General features: G+C 24.2%; 1 long non-coding RNA gene across 1 annotated transcript; it reads left to right on the top strand.

Moving 5' to 3' along the window:
• Window positions 1-15216: 15216 nt before the first annotated feature.
• LOC135926550 (uncharacterized) lies at window positions 15217-19647 on the top strand. The gene is made up of 4 exons (XR_010571911.1): window positions 15217-15240; window positions 16328-16354; window positions 18902-18943; window positions 19495-19647. It is a non-coding gene; the product is annotated as an uncharacterized LOC135926550 (long non-coding RNA).
• The last annotated feature ends 2610 nt before the right edge of the window (window positions 19648-22257 follow it).

Here is a 22257-nt window from a genome sequence, read left to right as displayed (position 1 = left end):
CGATTTATCATATATATTCTTTTCCACATTAATAAAGAATTAAATATATATAAAAACTATAATATAACTGTATGTTTATCTCTATTGGTATAAACAAGACAATTAAATTCTTATTTGATGGTTTTTTTAGAATTTTGTAACAATTGAGATGTTATTAACGTCCTCTCCACGGCTCACCATTTATTGCATATAAATCTTTCTTTATTAAAAAATTTTAGAAAATGCTTTTTATTTGACACCTTTTTGAAACTTGTTACACTCTAAAACAAATTAAAAATAAATTTTTGAAATAACAAATATTCGTTTAAATTCGCTTACGCATAACATTGTTGGCCAAGAAATTATGCCAAGACCATAAAATATTGTCTTTATTATTCATGATTTTAGCTCTTAGATGGCAAATCATATTTTAAGTTACTCTAGAATCCCTAAATCTCTTTAATGCCGATTTCTTTGTTTTTTCGCAACATTTTATTTTCAATTTAAGTTTCTAATAATTTAAATACAATGACTAAATGCCTACATCTATGTTACTATTTGAATACCCTAATCTTAACAAAAGCATTGGGTAAGCCATCCTTCTTAAAACATATAGCGCTTGGTAATCTAAGTCAATAAATTGTCATTTTTCTCCCTTTTATTTCTCGATAAACCCTTTCCCATTCACATCCTAAATTTTATACTAATTTTATATTCTATTCGATTTTATATCTAATTTTCTAGTCAATCATTCTTAATCCATGCATTTAGATAATTATTATTTCAAATATTTTTATGAATTTCTATATAATATATTTTCCTAAAATGTCCAAAGTTTTACTTATCTAAAAATAATTCCTGTATAATAATTTTTTTTTCTATCTATGCATTTCAGATACAAATTCACGTAATAAACCAAGTAATTCATTATTTTACTTTTTTTCTTTTATTATATTATTCGGAGGTTTATTCACAACCCGAATTTGCGGTGAAATAATAAACGGTATTTTTGTAAACTTTGATACGAATTTACTCTAAAGCACAAGTTTGCGACAAATAAGCTAAATATGCTAGATTTTTGGGTATTTATATATATTTCGCCGCATTCGCGCTAACTATAAATGCAAGGTAATAAATCTGTCTAAAATTTAATATTTTTGGTTTCCATTATTCAGTAAATAAAATTATAGCATAACATTAATTTTTAAGTTTTATTATCTTTTTATGCTAAAAAATTCAAATGCTCTGAAGAAATAAATGAATCAAATATTTTAAAATGTAAAAGTAGTTTTACTTTTTACATATCCCATTTTTAAAATATAAAATTCTTAAAAAAACTGAAAGTTTAGGAAAAATGAAAAAAATTTACTTTAGATTTAGCGGCGAGTGTTATATTGCTTTTTTATTTTTTAATTTCTAATATAAAAATGTTAATCAAATAAAAATACCTTATAAAATATGTTTAAATATTGCAGATACATTCATATTGTATATAGTAATATGATAAGAAACATTGACGTTTCAATTACTTCCCCCTTAAGATAAAATTAATATAATTGCAAGAATTATTAAAAATTAAACCTTATAAACCCCTTTTAATAATTGTTTTTTAAACTTCTAAAATGTTTGTTATAACATTTCTTAACTTAATAAATAATTAAACTATCTCCCGTATCTTAGATATATATATATATATATATCTTAAGATTCATAACAATTAACATTAAATTATTAACATAAAATTTTTAGATTCTTACTCACAAAAAGAAATATCTAATTCTTTTTTTCCCCCGTTAATGACCATTACATATCAAATACCTGAAATCAAATTCTTCTATATACAAATTATAGGTCAGTTTTAGCTAATTCATTTTTAAAAATTCTTCATCAAATCAAGATAAATATGTTCTACATATTTACATGACCTAAATTTATATTCAGAAGATTGGTTACTGATTAAAGCGGATTGCCTTCTCAGAATATTGTGATTAATCTCTTGACCGATTACATAATAAATCAAAGTCAGAAAAAAGGACTATTCTGAATTTAAATCCAAAATTATTGAGTTACTCGAATTTAATATTTAATTTATGATAAAAATAAATATAGAAAATCAACCACCCAATCTTAAAATTAGTGTGGAATTTCCAGATTCATTAAATTGGATGGAACAGAAAAAGGGTTAGAGGGATTCATTATTAATATTCGTAAATAATATGGCTTAAAAATGATTTACATGCCCTCTTTGGTTCCATTCATACGTCGTTTTATATGATATATGCTTAATTTTGGGTAAGAAAGTTAAATGTCCTCCAGGATTATCATTCATTTTGCTATCAATTAACTATAATATTAAACAATGCACCTATCCATCGCACCTGTTTACTCAACATTATTAAAAAAAATACATCTCCAACAGTATTCCCCTGTAACTCCCATGAAAAAGTTCTGTAGTTTTTTAAAGAATCAGTATTAACTATTTATTTTAAGTAATTAACATAAAATCAGGTAATAAAAAATCAATCGCCTTATGTTTGATTTTCTTATTTATAATTTCACTGATTTATATTCAAATAAATCATAAAATTCATTATCAGAGGTAAAAAAAAATTAGAAAAATTAATTTTGAAATATTTCAAAAGATATAGTTAAAGGAAGTGCATTTTGCCCAAATTGTAATATTTTTTCGAAATTTAGAGATTCATATCTAGGCTGCTGCTTTGAGTCAGGGGGCTAAAATCTTATTTTCTTGATATAAACAAACTGTAAAAATTTATAAATAAACTGAGACGATCGGGTCAAAATTCATGTTTATTTTATCTATGTCATTTAATTTACCATATAAATTATTAATATAAATTACAATATATTATTTTAAATAGTTCAAAAAGGTAACTTTTATATTATATTCGATTATAAAACTTTTTATAAAATTCAATGTAGGTTTCAAAGAAATTTTAATAATTTTTATTCAATTTGTGATTTTCAACAATCTAACAGCCTTTTCTAATAAACTACCCTTTTTGAGCTTTCTTGGGATGCAAACTAATTGTACTGAGCTTAGGAGAGGATATTTATTCATACCCAAGAAATCGACGAATTTTAACACTATTAATTACATCTCGTATATTTTATTTCTTCAATTCTTCTTACCATACAATTAGGGATAGTTCCCTTTAATTTTACTAACTTGTATCTTAATCCTCTCCCAATGATGTTGAAATTGCAAGTATCTATCAATTTAAATACTCTAGAAACCATTCTTCTTTGATTATTCAATGTTTTCTAATAGTACAGCCCATAAATATTTTATTCTTTTATAGAATAGATCGCGTATCTATAATTGCTAAAAAAAGCACTCTGCTATCTGATCCTGTTCTTCGATTCCATTAATTATAGCTTTCTTCACAATTTTCTCTTCTTTCCAAGAACTAAAAAACTTAAATATTCAGTAGCACCTTCTTAGAATTCATTATCCTAATTTAATTTTATTTCCTCTTTAAAAGTCCCTGAACATATACCTTATTTCCAAATAAATAAATTCAGTTTGATTTAGATCTCCATTTTAATCAATTTCGAAACTGGTACCTAACATATTAGTCTTTTCAAAGCTTTTAGTTTAATATATTAGATATAACATAATGTAAGAATAAATTTCTCTTTCCTTTCCTCAGTTTTTTACTTCTTCTTCATAGCCAGAAATTCAGACTATTTTTTTTTGTATAATTGAATTTATTTTATCTAAATCAGCATTTTTAATTCATATTACATGCAAATTTATATCCTGAAGTTTTAAATTTATTTAATGTTTATTAAAATATGTGATGTTAATAATACTGAAAATTTTTATGTAACAACAAATGTTCTTCAGGCCAAGGACGGCGTCGATCTACAAGTGAGCCATTTTCTGCGATTTATAATATGATTAATTTATTATAAAATATAGAAATACATTTTGAAATATTTGTATTAAATATTCGTTAACTTGTAAAACAACTGGTGACGCGTGATTTTAATTTTTCATTTAATTTCATTCGTAGTAAGAGAATAAAAAATAGATGAAGTAGATTTTCCAAAGTGTTTAAACGTAATTTTATTCTTTATATAATCTCTATGGTACAAATTAAAATTTAAGAAAAAAATATCTCTTATATTTTTAACAATAAATTTTAAAAAGTGCAAATTTAAGAATTATGAAAAACACCATTTAACCTTATGTGGTGCATGTAATAGAATTTCTTTATATAAAGATATTAAAGAAATATTATATATAAAAATATCGATCTTAATTAAATAAATGTCAAATATGTTAATATTACCAGATTTATCAATATTATGTCACTCGAAAAAATTTGTTGTCTCTCAAAACTGTCACAAAATTTACAAAAGATAAGTCATCTTTATCATTCGTGATTTAAGATAAACTGGTGGCATTGGTCATTTTCTTATAAATATAATTGATTACCCGGCTATGATTTAAAATCATTATAAAATGCATTTTTATAAATATATAAGTTAAAACCTAAAATATAATAATCTAATATAGTCAAAGGCCTACAATATGTAGACCTATAGACCTCCAATTTTATTTATGGGGAAGGAACCCACCTAATAATTTTTTCACCATCTCTTTAGCGACTGTATATGCCTATGAGAATACTTATACTAATTATTTCAAATAATCTAGCTATAAATTTTTAAGTTATTTTCAATTTACTATTTAAAAAAAATATATGGTTCCAAAAGTTCATAAAAACAGTGTGAATAACATATTCTGAGAGGGTTAATCACCCAGCTATGAATATCTATTCCCACAAAAAAGAGAAATCAGCAACCAGATATATACAACAAAATATTAAATAAATATACCCTGTAATAAATAAAATTATATATCCCAGTTTTAAGAAGAAGATAATAAAATAATTTCAAATCTCAAGTTTGAATTTTATCTCTTATTAAGAAATATATTTCAGGAAGATACTACTCAAGATAGCTTCGTTATTAGAAAAATAATTTTGCAAGTCTAAGAGAATAAATTAATTATTAAATTAATCTAATCTTTCTATTAAGAAGATTTTGTAATAGGAACATATTTGAGTTAACTAACCATTTTGATTTAATTGTGCGGAATTACGCGAATATCTCATATTGGTTACTCTAAATTCATCTATCAAGATTTTCATAATTATCAGATTATAGTTTTTGATACGTTTAATGACTAACTATAGATATTTAGACCTTTTAGAATTTTTATTTTATTTTATATCTAAATTAAAAAATTTGTAAATTTTTAAAACAAATAAAACTAAAATTAAATATTAATATATAAATAAAATATAGGTTTTTTTTCAATATATATTCTTTTCCACGTCAATTATTATATGCATATTTAAAATTCGTGGCATCAACTCTCTCCTGCAATAAAGGAGGCTTAGGGTTACGATCACCCATAGCCTTATCAATTAGTGGTTTACATCTCGTCCATATTGGCAAGCTCCAAAATAATAATAGATCATCTGTCCTTGCCAAATGCACTGCTTGACTAAGCCTATGTTACATGGAAAGGCTCAGTCGGAGATGAATGTCAACCACCAGCCTCCCAAAAAAGGATTGGTAATATCCAATGCAAGGTCCTTTGATTATCTCTTTTAGACCCTGCAATCTGAAGATCATGCCCTATTAGCTTCCCTCAACCTAGGCATGGCATGAATACTTGTGCCATCCTCTCTAAAAATCTTGATCTCGAACTTTGAAATCAAGAATTCAGTTTAACTGTAGCCATTCGCTTAAATATGACAGCCTCAGTTTCATATAAATGCGCCAAGTGCAAAAAACCAGTAAGTCAAACTGGTTGTCATTTCCTCCAATGCATCTTTAGGAAGGGACGCTCAATCAGGCATAACAGATGCAATGTTCTCATAAAACGAGCTTTACAGTCCGCAGGCTTTCCTACCACTTTAGAACCCCCAGGTCTCTTTACGAATGGGAGACGACCCGATGGACACAAATTATTTGGGAGAATTGCCGATTTCTAGCGTGGGATTTCTCCTGCGTTGACCCTCTCTCACCCTCTAACATCAATAAGGAAATTTTAAAATACACAGAGGATTTAAAACAAATAAATATGTGGATATTCCAGCTCGTTCCAGTTGTCAAGAAACCTTAACATCTTTTGGAAGTCAGGCTATTATCCTAATTAAAAAGATTGGAGCCTTAAGAACTAAATCAGGAGACCCAAAAAAAGCGTCTACTTACGTCAACGCATATGAATTCAGATTATAAAATCTAATTTCACATGCTTCATAGGTTCATTCCCCGAGGAGCTCAATTAATCTAGATTTTCTTCTTTTTCCCTAAATTATTTAAACCCCCCCCCCTCCACCCCCCATCTTTCTCATATAATCATTTGCATTAATTATATTACCATTATATTTATTATTATACTTTGTATTATGAAGTAGTTATTTGTTAAATTTCTTGAATTTTCTAGAATTTAGTTTTGGACATGATTTTATTTTTATATTAATATAATATATTTTCTTATATTATTTTATATTTTATAATTCAAAAATAATATTAAAAATAAAAAAAAAAATAAAACTATAATACAGATATGTTTATATTATTGGTATAGATAAGTTCAATCCTTGTTTGATGGTTTTTTAGAATTTTGTTACAATTGAGATGTTATTAACGTCCTCTCCACGCCTAACCATTTATTGCATATAAATCTTTCTATATTAAAAATCTAGAAAATTTATACCTAATTTTTTAGTCAATCATTCTTAATCCATGCATTTAGACAATTATTATTTCAAATTATATTATGAATTTCTATATAATTTATATTTTCCTAAAATGTCCATAGTTTTACATATCTAAAAATAATTCCTATTTAATAATTTTTTTCAATATAATGCATTTCAGATACATATTCTGATGAAGAACCAAGTGATTCATTATTTTCCTTTATTTGTATTATTATATTATTCAGAGGTTTATGAATTCACAGCCCCAATTTAAGAATAAACATTATTTTTGTATAACGAATATACTCTAAAGCACAAGTTTGGACAAAACAAGCTAAATATGCTAGATTTATGTGTATTTAAATATCTTTCACCGCATTCGCGCTAACTATGAATGCAAAGTCATAAACCTGTCTAAAATTTAATTTTTTTTGGTATCTAATTTATTCAGTAAATAAAATTATATTGCAACATTAATTTTTAAGTTTTTTTAATCTTTTTATGGTAAAAAAAATAAAAATGCTTTAAAGAAATAGATGAATCAAATATTTCAAAATGTAAAAAGTAGCTTTATTCTTTACATTCTATAAGGTAGAAATTAATATTATATAAGATACCCTATTTTTTTTAAATATAAAATTTAAAAAAATGAAAGTTTAAGAAAATTGAAAAAATCAGTTTAGATTTAGCGGGTGTTATTCTTAAAATTTAAAATATGTTTAAATATAGCAGATACATCCATATAGAGTATTATTATATTTTAGGAAACTTATTGACGTTTCAATTCACACTTCAGATAAAATTAATTTACTTGGAAGAATTATTATAAATTAAAAGCTTATAAACCCGAAATAAATGTATCTTCAACCGTATTCCCCTGTATCTCCCATGAAAAAGTTCTCCGATTTTTTAAAGGATCAGTGTAAAATCTTTATTCTAAACTAACTAACAGAAAACGGGTAATAAAAAATTAATCGCCTTATGTTTGATTTTCTAATTACAATTTCACTGATTTAATTTATTTTTATGTTTTTCACAGTTTTTTAAACTATAAAAATTTTTATAAAATAAACCATATAAAAATTAGTTAAAATATTATCATAATTTGAATAATTAATTCTACTGACATTAGAATCTTTAGGTCTTAAGTTTTACCCAAAATGAACTAAGAATATTTTAACTCATGTAAAAGTCTAATGTCGTTAAAAACTTATTTTATAAATAAAAATCTTGCAAAGCAAATTTTAAAGAAACATTAGATATTATTTTAATATTTTATAACTTTAAATTTTTTTGAATACATTGTAAATGAGATTTTTGATAATTTTTGAAAATAAAATAATTATATCTCGATAGAAATTAATTTAAATGTCAATTTGTTTTAAAATCATTATGATACTCTGTATGAATATTGCCTATTAGTCTTATTATTTGTAAAAATTTATCAACTATCTTTATATTATCATTTTAGACAAACTCGTGGCAGTGTTTTTATAAATATGGTTGAAATTTCTTTAAAATAAATCCGGGCTTAAAAATAGCTGATACGCATCCCGCCAAACTTCTCCCAGGTCTTCATATTAAATTTTAAGATATTTGATAAAATTGAGAGTAAAGTGTAATTTTTATAAAAATACAATATTAATAAAAATGTAAAAAATTATAAAATACTTTTGACTTGTTAAAATTTAAACTTGCATTTAAAACTTTTCATGAGCTTATTTCTGCGAAACATTTATAGAATCATTGACGTGTCTTTATTAAAATACCTTTATGATTTAGATTTCATATTTCGATTTTATTAATAATTTTTTGAGAAGAAATTACCTACCCTGGAATAACTATATGTCGCCCTTACTAAATCAAATTATTCTACAATATATGAAAATAAAAAAATTTCCCCTATTATGATAAAATCAAAATATTTATTTCAAATATTAATTTACATAGGATACGAGATTGGTAAGGATTAAATGAATCTTATATATTTATTTTATTGCTTACCTAAAGACATATATGATATTAAATTTTATAGCAAGTACTATTTCACTTGCTAATAAATTCTTTAATTCTTAAAATAAATACGATTAAACAAAGATTCAAAATTAAATATAGTTTTCAAAATTGGAAGAAATAAAGTTGCCTTGTATATGTTGTATTTAAGAAATTCAAGGGGATTTAGAAATCTTTCAATTTTAAACAATTACTTGAATGTAATTTTTCAATTTGAAACTATGAATTGGTTAATAAATTTATTCCAGCATATTTATAGTATCCACACTTAATTTCGCACAATTTTGCCATATAGATTTTTATATGGATTTATTTATATACAAGTGAAACATAAATTTTACAATATAATTTTCTAAAATTAACAGTATTTGTATTATCCACACGCCGGAATAATACACTTTGATCAAATCCAATTGATTCAATTTTAAAAATCACCATCAATTAAATAGTTAAAAATGAAAGATTTACATCATCATAATAACTCAAAATAATAATTTTTCTAAGAATATATCTCTTGGCATACCATTTTAATTATATTAAATTAAAAATTATTTTAAAATTTAATAAATTATTCTAGTCATCGGCTGCATTGGTAAAAAAAATATACAATCTTTCATTTAATTAAATATATTTCTATCCTAAAAGTGTATAGAAATTTTCATGAAGGCTTTTTTTATCAATAATATGAATTGTGTTGATTATATGTAGAATAAGTCTAAATTTATCTCAAAATTTTTCTAACATAGCACCCATATTACGATTAAAGAGTTTTATTTTTTTATAAATATTTATATATCTAAACAAGATTTGTTCAAATAATTTTCTGGTCTCGATTTGCAAGGCTCTAATAAGAAAAACAACTATAAAATTATTAATCAACATGTTATTGTAGCTGATGATATTATCCTCTTTATTAATTTTTATAGGTCTTAAGTTTTACATTATTAAAGAGTACCTTGTGATATAGATTATTCCTATCAGTGCCTACATGACAAATTTATTAGAGGCAACTCCCTTCAAAACTTAATCATACCTCTTTAAAATTTATTGACATATCAGTCCATATTAAATTGCAAATAAATTGATAATGTAATCAAGAAAATTTTTTTTTAAGATATTACTTCAAAACATTTTCCAGCCACCATTTATACTTAGTTACTTATGATTAAGATACGAACCTTTATGCAGAAAGGATTGGATTATGATAGGTTAAGGACAAAATTTTTCTAAATAATACTGCTAATATTATTAGATTTATATTTATGAATAAAATAGAAAAAAAAATTAAATTTGAGAAAAAATTTGAAAAAATTCCATTATAAAGTTTAAGTTATCAAATTGTCTAAATTATAATTCATATATATATAACAAATCGTGTTTAAACCGGATGAAAAAATTACAATTAGTTGGTTCGCTTCTATTAGGGAATTTGTCATAAAGATTTGATTACAGTTATTTATAATTTAAAATATCATACCGGTTCATTTCTCTATAACGGTTCTGTTAGCTAAGGGTACCTTTATAATAATTTAAAATTTAGTTCGACATGTATAAGGTGAAATTGTTTCCACGTCTGTTTCTCTTGGCTGCATATTCCTTAATATGCATATCAAATACTAATGGCTTCACCCCTCTGTACCCGTTGATTCCTGCTCCTATTTTCATTTTATTCTATATAGGAAATGTCATCCTAACCATTATATTCATTAAAATATATTTAAAAAATATTATATTTTATAAAGCGCATACATATAGAGACGAATATTGTTGGTATGAAAAGAGAGGTTTAATATTAATCCTAATATTTAGAAGTTTATATGTGGATAATATTACTAAAATGATTCATTGTACATGATTAGAATGGCTTTTTATTATAAATAAAAATCTAGTATTATTTTTTTTTTAATTAACTACTATTTTAACTAAGCAGTTATCAAATTTTTTATATTCATATTTAGATATTATAAAAGGAACTAGTAGTAAGTATTATCAAGTTATTTTGAACTATTTGTCATAACTTGTCTGTTGTCGCTTCACGAATATATCATAAGATAATAATCATTTCTACATACAAAATGATTTCTAAGAAAATTAAAATAATTGGGAAGTAAATAAATGTTCAATAATTTTACAATATATCTTTTATATATTTAATTTTAATAAATATTTAATTTTGATAAAAGAGAATTATATCATCACAATATTTTTAAAAAAAATTCCTTAAAGATGACAAATATTTATTTTTGGCGTAAATGTGTTAGTTTCTTTTTCAACTTTAACTTATTTTTTAAATTTCAAGAACTTATTGGATAAGTATTTTAAGCATGTTTAGACTACCTACCCTATAAATTTCAAAGAATCTTGCCTTTAATTTTGAGTTTAAAATATATAAAAATCTAAATAAAATCTAATTAAAAGTTCATAACAAAATGCATTTCAACCATAATCTTAAGTTAAAAATTTTAAAAACACCTTTTAAAAAAAGATTTAAGTTGAGAAACAAAATACCATATTAACTGAAAAAAACACATATATGCTAACAAATATGGTGAATTTTATGACAAATCGATATGACTTTTAACCCGACCTTCTCAAAATTTACTAAAATTTTAAGAGTTTGAATAAAGAAAAAAATATATAATTTTAGCCTCCAACTCCAAACATCTAATGAGATACAGACCACTAAAATCGAAAAAATTGGGCATTTTAGGCAAATGATCTCCTTTTAATCTTATTGGAGAAAATTGAGCTAGAAGTATCATAATCTTTTTATTGACTAATGATAGGCCTTTAAAGTAACATAGTGTTAAAAATTGTTTGAAAAAATTTCAATGTTAAAACATTAAATAGAAAACCTGAAATGATAGTTTTCTCACATTTTTTTTATATATAGCTATAAGATTGATTAATAAATATGACATTTTAAATATTAATCAATTGTATAAATTCGCAATAAATATAAAAATTAATTGTAATAGGTTTAAGTTAAAATCTTTTTTATTTTATTATATTAGGTTTTAAATATGAAATTAAATAAGGGAGGGGAGTGGGGCTATTGGTAACTTATATAATATATTTATTTCGCTCCTAGAATCATAATTCTTTTAGACAGTATATTTATCATAATCCATTTAATTAGATGAGGACATAGGCGTATCCAAGATTTTCCTAAGGGGGGGGGATTTAAAAATTACTGGGGTCTTCGCCCCAAGACCCTATTTTGGACAGGCCTTCGGCCGGGTTACCCTAGTCTAAATATAGTCATAAAATAATTTTACAAGATAGGAGATTAATTTTAACAAAAAAAATAAGCTTGAAAGAAATATGAAATATATTTTTATTAGTTTATATAAAATATGATAAATTACTTGTATATACATAAATATATAAGCATGGTAATTTTATTCTAAACAATAAGAAATTCATTTATAAAAAGTAAGTAGATATAGAGTTGATATTCCTCTATTATATAAAATTAATTACAAAATACCAGGTAAAATTCCACTTTACAGTTAGAGAATTACTTAATATTTTAACATATTTTACTAATCAATGCACATGATAATAAATATAGCAACAATTTGCATTAATTATTTAACGCCATCAATATATGTATATGGGCCATACAACAATGGTCCGTAGCACAACAGGTACTTCAGCAGGCTTCACAATAGCCGAAGGAGTTCATCAAGGGTCGGCTCTCAGCCCACTTCTCTTCATTACAGTAATAAATGTATTAGCACAGTCTATACCTCAAACAGTCCCGTGGAATATGATATTTGCAGATGATATTGTGATACTTGCCGAATCTAAAGATGAAATGAAAGAAAGACTAGTGAGTTGGATAAATATCCTAAAAACGCACGAATTAAAAGTAAATAGAGAAAAGACGGAGTATATGGTGATAGGAGGAGATGAAACAGAGTGTATTGATATAAATGAATGGCAGATATCGGCAATTGAAAGCTGCAAATATTTAGGCTCCACTATACAAACAAACGGCACAATAGAAAAAGAGATAAAGAGTAAGATTAATCAAGGGTGGCTAAAGTGGAGATCTTTATCTGGAGTGCTATTTGATAAAAGAATCCCACACAAATTAAAGGGAAAAATTTACAGTTCCAAAATACAACCAACTATTCTATATAGTTCGGAAACATGGCCAACCAAAGAATCAGACGGGATAAGTCTACAAACCATGGAGATGAGAATGCCGAGGATGATTGCTGGGGTAACAAGGGTCAAAACTTCAATGGGGCCATAAAGTTAGAGCCAATATAAAGTAGTATAAATTAGATAAAAGAGATTGTATTAATAACATAAAGTGGAGAGAGATGTTGAAGGAGCTTACCACCAGAAAAGGTAAAAGCTAAAGAGAAAAAAAAATCAATTTAATTTAAATAAAAAATAATATTAAAAATTAATCTTCATATTATTCATCCCACAATGTCTTTAAAAGATATTTTCTAATGTCCTTATCAATATTTTATAGTTTTCTGTAAAATATATAAATTGCTATATTGGTAAAAATTATTTGATATCTTATGATAATTGATAAAATTAGATATAATGTAAATCTACGACATATAATATTCTACTGTTTGTATTGTGCTTTAATCTTTTTATTTAATCTATAATTTAATTAATAGTTTTATAATTATATTTTACTTTTATTAAGATAAATAAATTAAAATTACTCACTTTATAAAAAATAGATATATTATATTATTTAGTAATTTTATGGATCTATTACTAATAATTATAATACATTTCACTTTTGTCTTAAGACTTATCTTAGGCTTATATTCCATTTCTAGCATTTTTGGTTCACTTTTTTTTATATATAAAAGCTAAATTAGGATTTTATAAAAAAATATAAACTTTTACATTCATTCTTTCAAATTTAGATATACATTTTTGGGGGTCAGGGAGTGGGAAGGGGAGGACTAATGGGAAATTTTTTATTAGCTTAAAATGATATTCACAAAAGTGATAAATTTCTGAAGGAGGGAGAAAATTTCTTTTTGCCCCCCCCCCGCCTCCTCCCTCTCTCTGGCCACGCCTATGTATGAGGATAAACGTGCCTAAGAAATGTTTGGATGACTAAGAATAAATAATTAACTATTAAATTTTCATTATCTGAGAAAATTATAAAAATTAATTTTGAAATATTACTTATAGATATAGTTAAAGGGAGTTCATTTTACCCAAATTGAAAATTTTTCGACATTTAGAGACTCATATCTCGGCTGCTGTTTGAAGTTGGGGGACTAAAATCTTAATTTTACTTAATTTAAACATATTCTTGTTAAAATTTTTAAAAAATATGATAGGATCGGGTTGAAATTCACGTTATTGTTATCTTCTCGTGGAATTTACCATATATATATAATTATTATTATATAAAATACAATTTATTATTTTCTATAGCTGTTATTGGTAAGTTTTATATTATGCTATAAAACATTTTGTAAAATTCAATTTAGATTTCAATCAATCAAAGATTTTTTAATAATTTTTATAATTTATGAATCTCAACTATCTTACAGCCTTTTATAATACACTACCGTTTTATATTTTTCTTGGGATGCAAACTAATTGCACAGCTTATGAGAGCGATTTGACTATACCCAAAGGACTAACCCGATCTTTTACTCTATTAAATACATCTCGAATATTTAATCTATCTTTCACATAATTAGGGATGGTTCCCCTTAATTTTGTACTTGTATCATAATCCTCTCCCAATCGTGTTAAAATTGCAAGTATCTCTCATAATTTATAACCACTTTTATCAACAAATTTCTTTACTAATTTTATTAAATTAATTTTTATTCATAAAACATTCTTCTTTGATCATTTAATTTTGTCTAACAGCACAGAACTATTTTTTTCTTTTATGGAATTTATCGCATATCTAAAATGGCTAAAAAAAAGCAAAAAACTCTGATATCTGAAGTTCTTTTCATAATTATCTATTGGAAATAAATTTTTTCCAAGAATTAATTTAAGTTAAAAAACTTGAATTTATGTATTAAGTAGCTCTTTCTTAAGATTCATTACCCGAATTTTTTTTTATTTCCTCTTTAAAAGTGCATAAAAATATACTCTACTACCACGTAAATAAATTCATTCCTCTGTTTAATTTAGATATTATCCATTTAACCAATTTCCAAACTGGTCCCTAGCATATTTGTCCTTTCAAAAGCTTTTAGCTTAAAATATTGGCTATAACATATAATGAAAAAGAATTTCTCTTACTTTCCTCAATTTTTATTTCTTTTCATAGCTGCAAATTCACACCATTTTTATTTTTTTTTGCATAACTGAATTCAATTTATCTAAATATTTAGCATTTTTAACTCATATTGTGTTTCATGTAATTTATTATCAGAAATTTTAAGTTTATTTAATGTTTATTGAAACAAATGATGTTAATAATATTGAAATTTTTTATATAACAAATGTTTTTCAGGTCAAGGATGGCTTAGACCTACAAGTGAGTCATTTTTTATGATTTATAATAATATAAATTTTTTATTAAATAATATAGGAAAATACTAAATAATCTGTTTTATTTAATGTTCGCAACTTGTAAAAAAAAACATTTAAATTCTATCTCCTTGCTTTTTATATAATAATTTCTTACACTCTAGATGTTGCCTATTAGTTATTAGAAGAGATAAATTAAATATATTATTTTTAGCTGTTGAAATTATCTTGTAGTCATCAATTTTCAAGATTTAAAAAAAAATCGAAATTTTGTGGGATAAAATATTAATAAACAGGGAATTAATAATCATGTATAGCGTTAAACTTTATTAATATTTTAGGTGTTTTATTAAAATAATAGCGTTGTATTTTTATCGATATCTACAAAAAAAATTGATAATTTTGATAATCGCCTATGGTTAATGTCAGATATCATTAGCGAAGAAATATTTAAAATATAACTTTGCTACAATGATAAGGATGGGAGGGGAAGAAGAAGCTACCGAATACGCGCCTACTTAACTATAAAAAATCATAAATAGAAACATTTTTGAAATACGATACATTATATTTGTTTACCAAAGTTTTCTACTGACTATAAAACAAATATAAAATTTTACTAAATAAATTATAACAGTCACAAAAACATTTAAGTGCAGTTACTCATAATAAAATAAAATATATATGCAAATTAAAATTTTATATAAAATAATTTAGGATCCAAAAAAAAATAACGAAAAAGCATAAATAAACATAACAATTTTCCAACAAAATTTTGAATACAAAAATTAAAAATCATAAAGTTAAAATAAGTAAAATAAAAATATATTAAAAGTTGATTTTAAAGTTATTAACAATTTTTCATTTTTTTTAAATTTTAACATTTAGGTTAATTTAAATCTAGTTATTGGTTTTAATTTTAAAAGATAATTAAATTTTTTTCATTCAAACTCGATATACAGGACCATATTGTAAGTATTAATACGTTTTATATGGTAAATATAATATAAGTGATTATCTAAATCTAAAATTTAATACATTGCCTGTTTTAAAAATTTATGCAAACTTCTAAAGTTGATATTTTTATTTTATAGGGGATGCACAACCTCCAAAATATGACGGTGAGAATTTATATTGTACTATTTGTATTCCAGTAAAATAAATTAAATAATGTATTTCTTTGTTACTTAAATCTTCTTCCTTCTTGACTCTTACACAAATTATATTTCTCCATTGATTTGAATTTACATTTCTCTAAAGATTTTATCTAGCCTTCCTAACTCCCTGGCCATTTTGCTAGCTTTCTAAGCCAATTAAAACTTTAATCCTTTATAGAATTTTATATCACTAAAATATTTACCTTCTCTTCCCCTCAAACCCCTCTTCTTCATCACAATTTTTTTTACCTTTCTATCAATATTTAAATCTCTTTAATATCTGAATCAATATAATATATACTGCATATCAAAGAAAATTAATAACTAGGTATAATAATGTAAATAAGAAAACGTTTATTTAAATATAGGCGGAAACTTCAATTTTTTAAAATAATTTTCAAAAAATCATATCTTAAATAGATTATTTACATGAAATTTTGTAATACCTTTTATAATTTAAGGTAGATCTATAAAAAATGACAAAACACATCTTAAATAGATTATTTAGATCAAATTTTGTAATACCTTATATAATCCAAGGTAAATCTATAAAAAAATGACCAAACACATCTTAAATTTTATCCCTATCATCCTTCTATGCAAAATTCCCACCTCCCACTCCCTCCCTTATTATTTTTTAAAAGCAATTTGTTTCTGATATGTTGGATTATCCGGAAAACACACCATTTTGAAATCATACCCTAGTCATATATTATAACGCTGAAAACAAACATAGTTGATATCTTTGAATGCAATTATAGAATCAAAATATGTACTATATCGAGCCTCTTTTTCTTATAACACTAATAACCTCTTCTTCCATTGATTACACGCCATCGTTAAATTAAGGATCACACTTCAAATTTTTAATAAGCGCGCCATATGATTCAAAATTTAATAATCTATTTTCATAAATAAAAGTTTTAAAATTGTTCTATGCATGATAATTTGGCTAATTTAGACAGGGATCATTTTCGGCTTTATCACTTTATATATTTCCCTATTACTATTTATTGCTTGAAATACTATCGTAAAATATCTGCTGTAATTATGGCATATACCTTCTATGAATAAATTATTAATAAAGATTCCAAATTTGAATTCCAAACTTTATTTACTTCAAAACAGTTATGCTAGATTTTTTGCTTTAAATACTTACCAATTATCGTTAAAAGATACATACTATAATCTGCTATACACCTCCTAGATTGTCACCATGTGGCTTAATAATTTCATTCTTCAAAAGTTCTCATATCGCTTTGAACTTTAAACTCAAATTAACAATTATCCCGTTAGAGAACTACTATTATAAAGTAAGTCTCTCCGATTCCATACGCCATCACGACATTATATCAAGTTCCGCAGTAGAAGGGAGTATGTGTCAAGACTAAATAATAGCAGCAAACCACGCCAACAAATTAAAGTGGAGAATATGTTGTTATATTATCATACTTTGCATAAAAATATTAACATTCATACATGTAGCGCTCAAAAAGCTATGAGAGCTTATTAGTTACGTTAAAATAAAACAAATGTATATTCGAGGGGTGTTTGCTACCAAATATTTGAAGGGGTAAGGGATAGACATCTAACGGTAGGAATTGGTAATTATTGAAGGTTATCAAATAATTTTTAGATGAAAAGGCCAACAAATACTGCTGTAAAAATTTATTTAATACTTTTATTATAAACCTATTGTAATTAAAACGTTGCGGGGGCAATAAAATTTATACCTTTAGTTTTAGGGGCTTAAGAATATCACAGCCGAAATGATGAATTTAGAGGGTAGTTAAAGATTTTTGAGGGGGATTTACCTCCAGTAGACGGTGTCCAAGGTTAAAAATAAAATTACTACATAAATTTATCATGTCATTATAAAATCTATATATTAAAATTAATTGCATTTATGATAAATTTCTATATATAGAACTTACCAAAATGGGTATATATATATTTGATTAAAATTACGAATTAAGTCTTATCAACAAAATATATAAATTATTACTTTTAAGAACACTTAATTAAAACTAAGCTTTTTAAAAAATAATTATTTTCCTTTATTATTGTTCTTAATCTCAACCGATATAGAAATTTGTTCGGAACAACGAATTGGAATAGGTATTAATTAGGAATTTTCTAATGGTGATTAGGAATCTCAATTTTTAACTATTTATTAAGGGCGATTTTACAATGTGCTTTGTTTTACCGGAAACATATTCTCATATGTGCATCTCTTCTATAAATTTTTATGTTTTCATAATATATTAGATTATTTAGAAATTTTCTTGGAATCGAACTCTATCCCTCTGTAATTTTATTTTCGATATAATTAGAATTTTCAAAATTAAGAATCGCTTTGTAATAAATAATTTATAAATGAGAGATTCTCAATAACCACTGAAGAATTCTGATTAGTTCTTATTACAGAAAAACATGTCACATATATATATATATTAAAATATAATTATTTGAAAATTTTTATCTCATATATTTATACTTGGAATCTGACAGACCATATATCAGGGTCCGGAGTAGAGCATACTATGGAAAAAGGTAAAAAAATACATTTCTTACAACATATATTTATTTACTTTATGTTATATAAAACTCGAGTCGAAAGATTATTTTATATATTCTTTCTTTATTAAAATACTATAATAGATATAAATATAAATAAGAGAAAACCTGAAGGTATACAAATATGACTCAATTATAATATAATTTATAACAATTATCGAGTATTTAAAATAATCCTGAATCTTATTTTATTCAGAAATTCTCATTCATTTTTAGTATAATATGTTTATATTGAAGACATTTAATCAAATTTGATATTTTCTTAATTTTTATTATAAGGTTTCGTCAAAAAATTTTTCTTCTCAGGTATATTTTATTTGACAGTGTTGGAATGAATTTCGTAATTTCTTTAATAATTAAATTATAAGGATTTTAGGTTTTAAAAAATTGAAATCTGCATGCTAAATATTTAAATAAATCATTTGATCAAATAATTTATATGAATTAGACTCATTATAAATTTGGAAATGGTGTGAATAGCCAATAAATACTTTCACTTTATTAAAGTAATTATTTTATTTTTTTAGCTAAAAAATTATTACCAAAAGAAGAAGAAACTGTCTTGAACAATGAAAATTCATAATTTATATATCTCTATATATCTAAATTATTGAAATAAATTATTATCTTATTTAAACACTAAACACTAATTAAAACAAAAATTGTTTGTGATTATTGCATATGCTGGATTAAATTATAACAATATATGGGCCATTTTGTATTTTATTTTCCAACATTTAAATATTTTTAATAAAAACTTTGATTAATAATATTCAAGCTAAATTTAATATATTTTATGTTAATATTATTTATTACTAGAATCTTTATCATGAATTTTAAGTTTAATAGAAGTCATACAGATTATCTGGCTTCGTCGTGAATTTAAACATTAACTAAGCAGATTCTTTGCTTTCTAGATAGAAACATGAGATTTGATTTCAATAAGAAAATTAATCTTTTATAATAGCATAAGTATAAAAGGAATTAAGTGTAAAGGAGATATCTATAATCATTTAAAAAAATATTTTATCTTGACATTATATTTTTTTAAGTTCATATTTTAGATTTAAAGTTTTAAGTAATATTTGATATCAAAAATATCAAAGAAACTATATTTCAATAAATTAATTGTAGTAAAAGTCTCCTGACCTATTAATAATATGTTATTTTTTTGATTAAACTTTTATCAATCTGTGGATTGTTAAAATTTGTTCTTAATATTATTTTTTACAAACCTTTAAAATGATCAAATAAAAAAATAATTAATATTGTACCTATGAGATTTGATAAAGAGGGTATAGTAATTGTCAAAAATTTTCAAAATGAAAAGTGTGAAAAAAACCTTGATCCAAATTATGCCTAAAATAGTTAAAGTTGGCATTGGCAATAAAGGTCACTTAATCTTAATAAAAATTAACATTTATAAATAATTAATCTCATAAAATTATATTATAGTTGAATAATTGGTAAAATTTTTGAGTCTATCATTATATTAAAATTTAAGGATATTTTTTGATAAATTTAATTATTGTGACTGGCTGAATTGCTCGCATTTCCTAAATGAGGAGAATAAATGTGATAATGAAGTTAGTTGTGAGAAATTCAAAAGATCGATATAGATTTGCAAAGGTGAAAGTCGAGAAAATATTCAAGAATAATAAAGTAATCATTACTTTACTAGAGCAGTGATAATTCGTTTATAAGTGAAAAGAAGTTTGTATCTTATTATAAATAACATTATATAAACTAGTTTAATAATAAAAGGTTGATTTATTGAAGTCTAGGTAGTGATTTAATCGTTAATTGAAAGTAGCTATGAAAAAAAAATTAAGATATGTCAAATAATTATGCCGTTTGGTTCTCACAGAAATCCGTGACAATATTTATCAAGAATAATGTTTAAAAAATTATAGATCAAAAGATATTGAGGTGCTTCAAATTTGTTAAATTGAGATTACGAAGTATTGAAACCAATGTCATGTAACCTAGAATAGTCGTAGCCAGACATATGTTACGGATGGGGGCATTGGGTTGGGTTTTCTGCCATAATTTTATTATTGGAGGTATTTAGGTCCACTTATTGTAAGACCTTTGGCTATGTACATTTTCACAAAAATAATTGTGGGTTTTTATCAATTTTTATTTTTTAAAATTATTAACTTTTACAAATTTTTCTCAAATTCTTGATGTATATTTTTTGAAGGGATGTTTGAGTGGAAGTATTTAATAAAGATTTTCACTTAACCCACCCTCCTCCTCAGCTACCTATGCTTAGATTATTCATTTATTAAATAAATTTCGAAGTATGGCGGAAATACAAATATCCGGTTACACGCCATTTTTATTGTTGATATCTATTAAAATGTTTTACAGGGTGCTCAGAAGAACCGATACAAAAGTATTTATGGTTGGGTTTTAAATGTTAAAAATAACAACTAAAATTTATAGACATCTTGATATAAAAAGAGCAACAAAATGTATTTGCCAAAATATACCGCCAGAATTAGAGAAAATCGATAAATGGTTGATACTTTCAGAATATTTTAAAGTCTGTATGAATTTAATAAATTATTGCTTAATATATATTTGTATAATAAAAAATATTAATTTTATGGTAAAATGATAAAATATATTTAATGATATTTAATATCTTTCTTCGTATTTAATTTATGAAATTAAAGATTTTAATAGCCTATATTTATTTTAAACATCTTTTTAACTTATAAATTTTTATTATTTTTGGGTATGCAATTCTTAATTTTTTTAATATAACTCTAATTATCAAAATTTCAAATCAGTTGCATTGAATTCACACATATTTTTACATTAAGTCTTTCTAACATTAATTTTTCCTTTAAATAGAGTATTTATTCTTATATTTAGTTCTATGAATCCTTTATATCTAAAATAGTATTTTTGGTTAAATAGAATCTTTAGAGAAAATTGGATCAGGTAAAATAAAACGGGAATTTTTTGAACTAACGAGTAAACTTAAAAGTTGTTTAGATCGTACCAGTCTTTAAATTTAAATTTGATTCAGTTAAGAATTTTACTAACGCCATTTTATTGCGTCTTGGAAATAATAGTACTAGTTATTATATTTTGTCTTATGAATGTAACTCTTAATAATATTAAAATTATTCTTGTATTTGCGTGTATATTTAAATAATACAAAAATATAATAAGTTTAATGAATTCTAAACATATATTATGTTAATACATAATACTGCACATATAATCTTTCCGAGTGCCACGAGATAAAAATTTCTTAAGAAATTTAAGGCATCATG

Source organism: Gordionus sp. m RMFG-2023, chromosome 3, assembly GCF_954871325.1.
Source record: "Gordionus sp. m RMFG-2023 chromosome 3, tfGorSpeb1-WG-v2, whole genome shotgun sequence".
Classification (NCBI taxonomy): domain Eukaryota; kingdom Metazoa; phylum Nematomorpha; class Gordioida; order Chordodea; family Parachordodidae; genus Gordionus; species Gordionus sp. m RMFG-2023.
The sequence above is the reverse complement of the archived record's forward strand: the minus strand, read 5'-3'. Positions and strand labels throughout refer to the sequence as shown.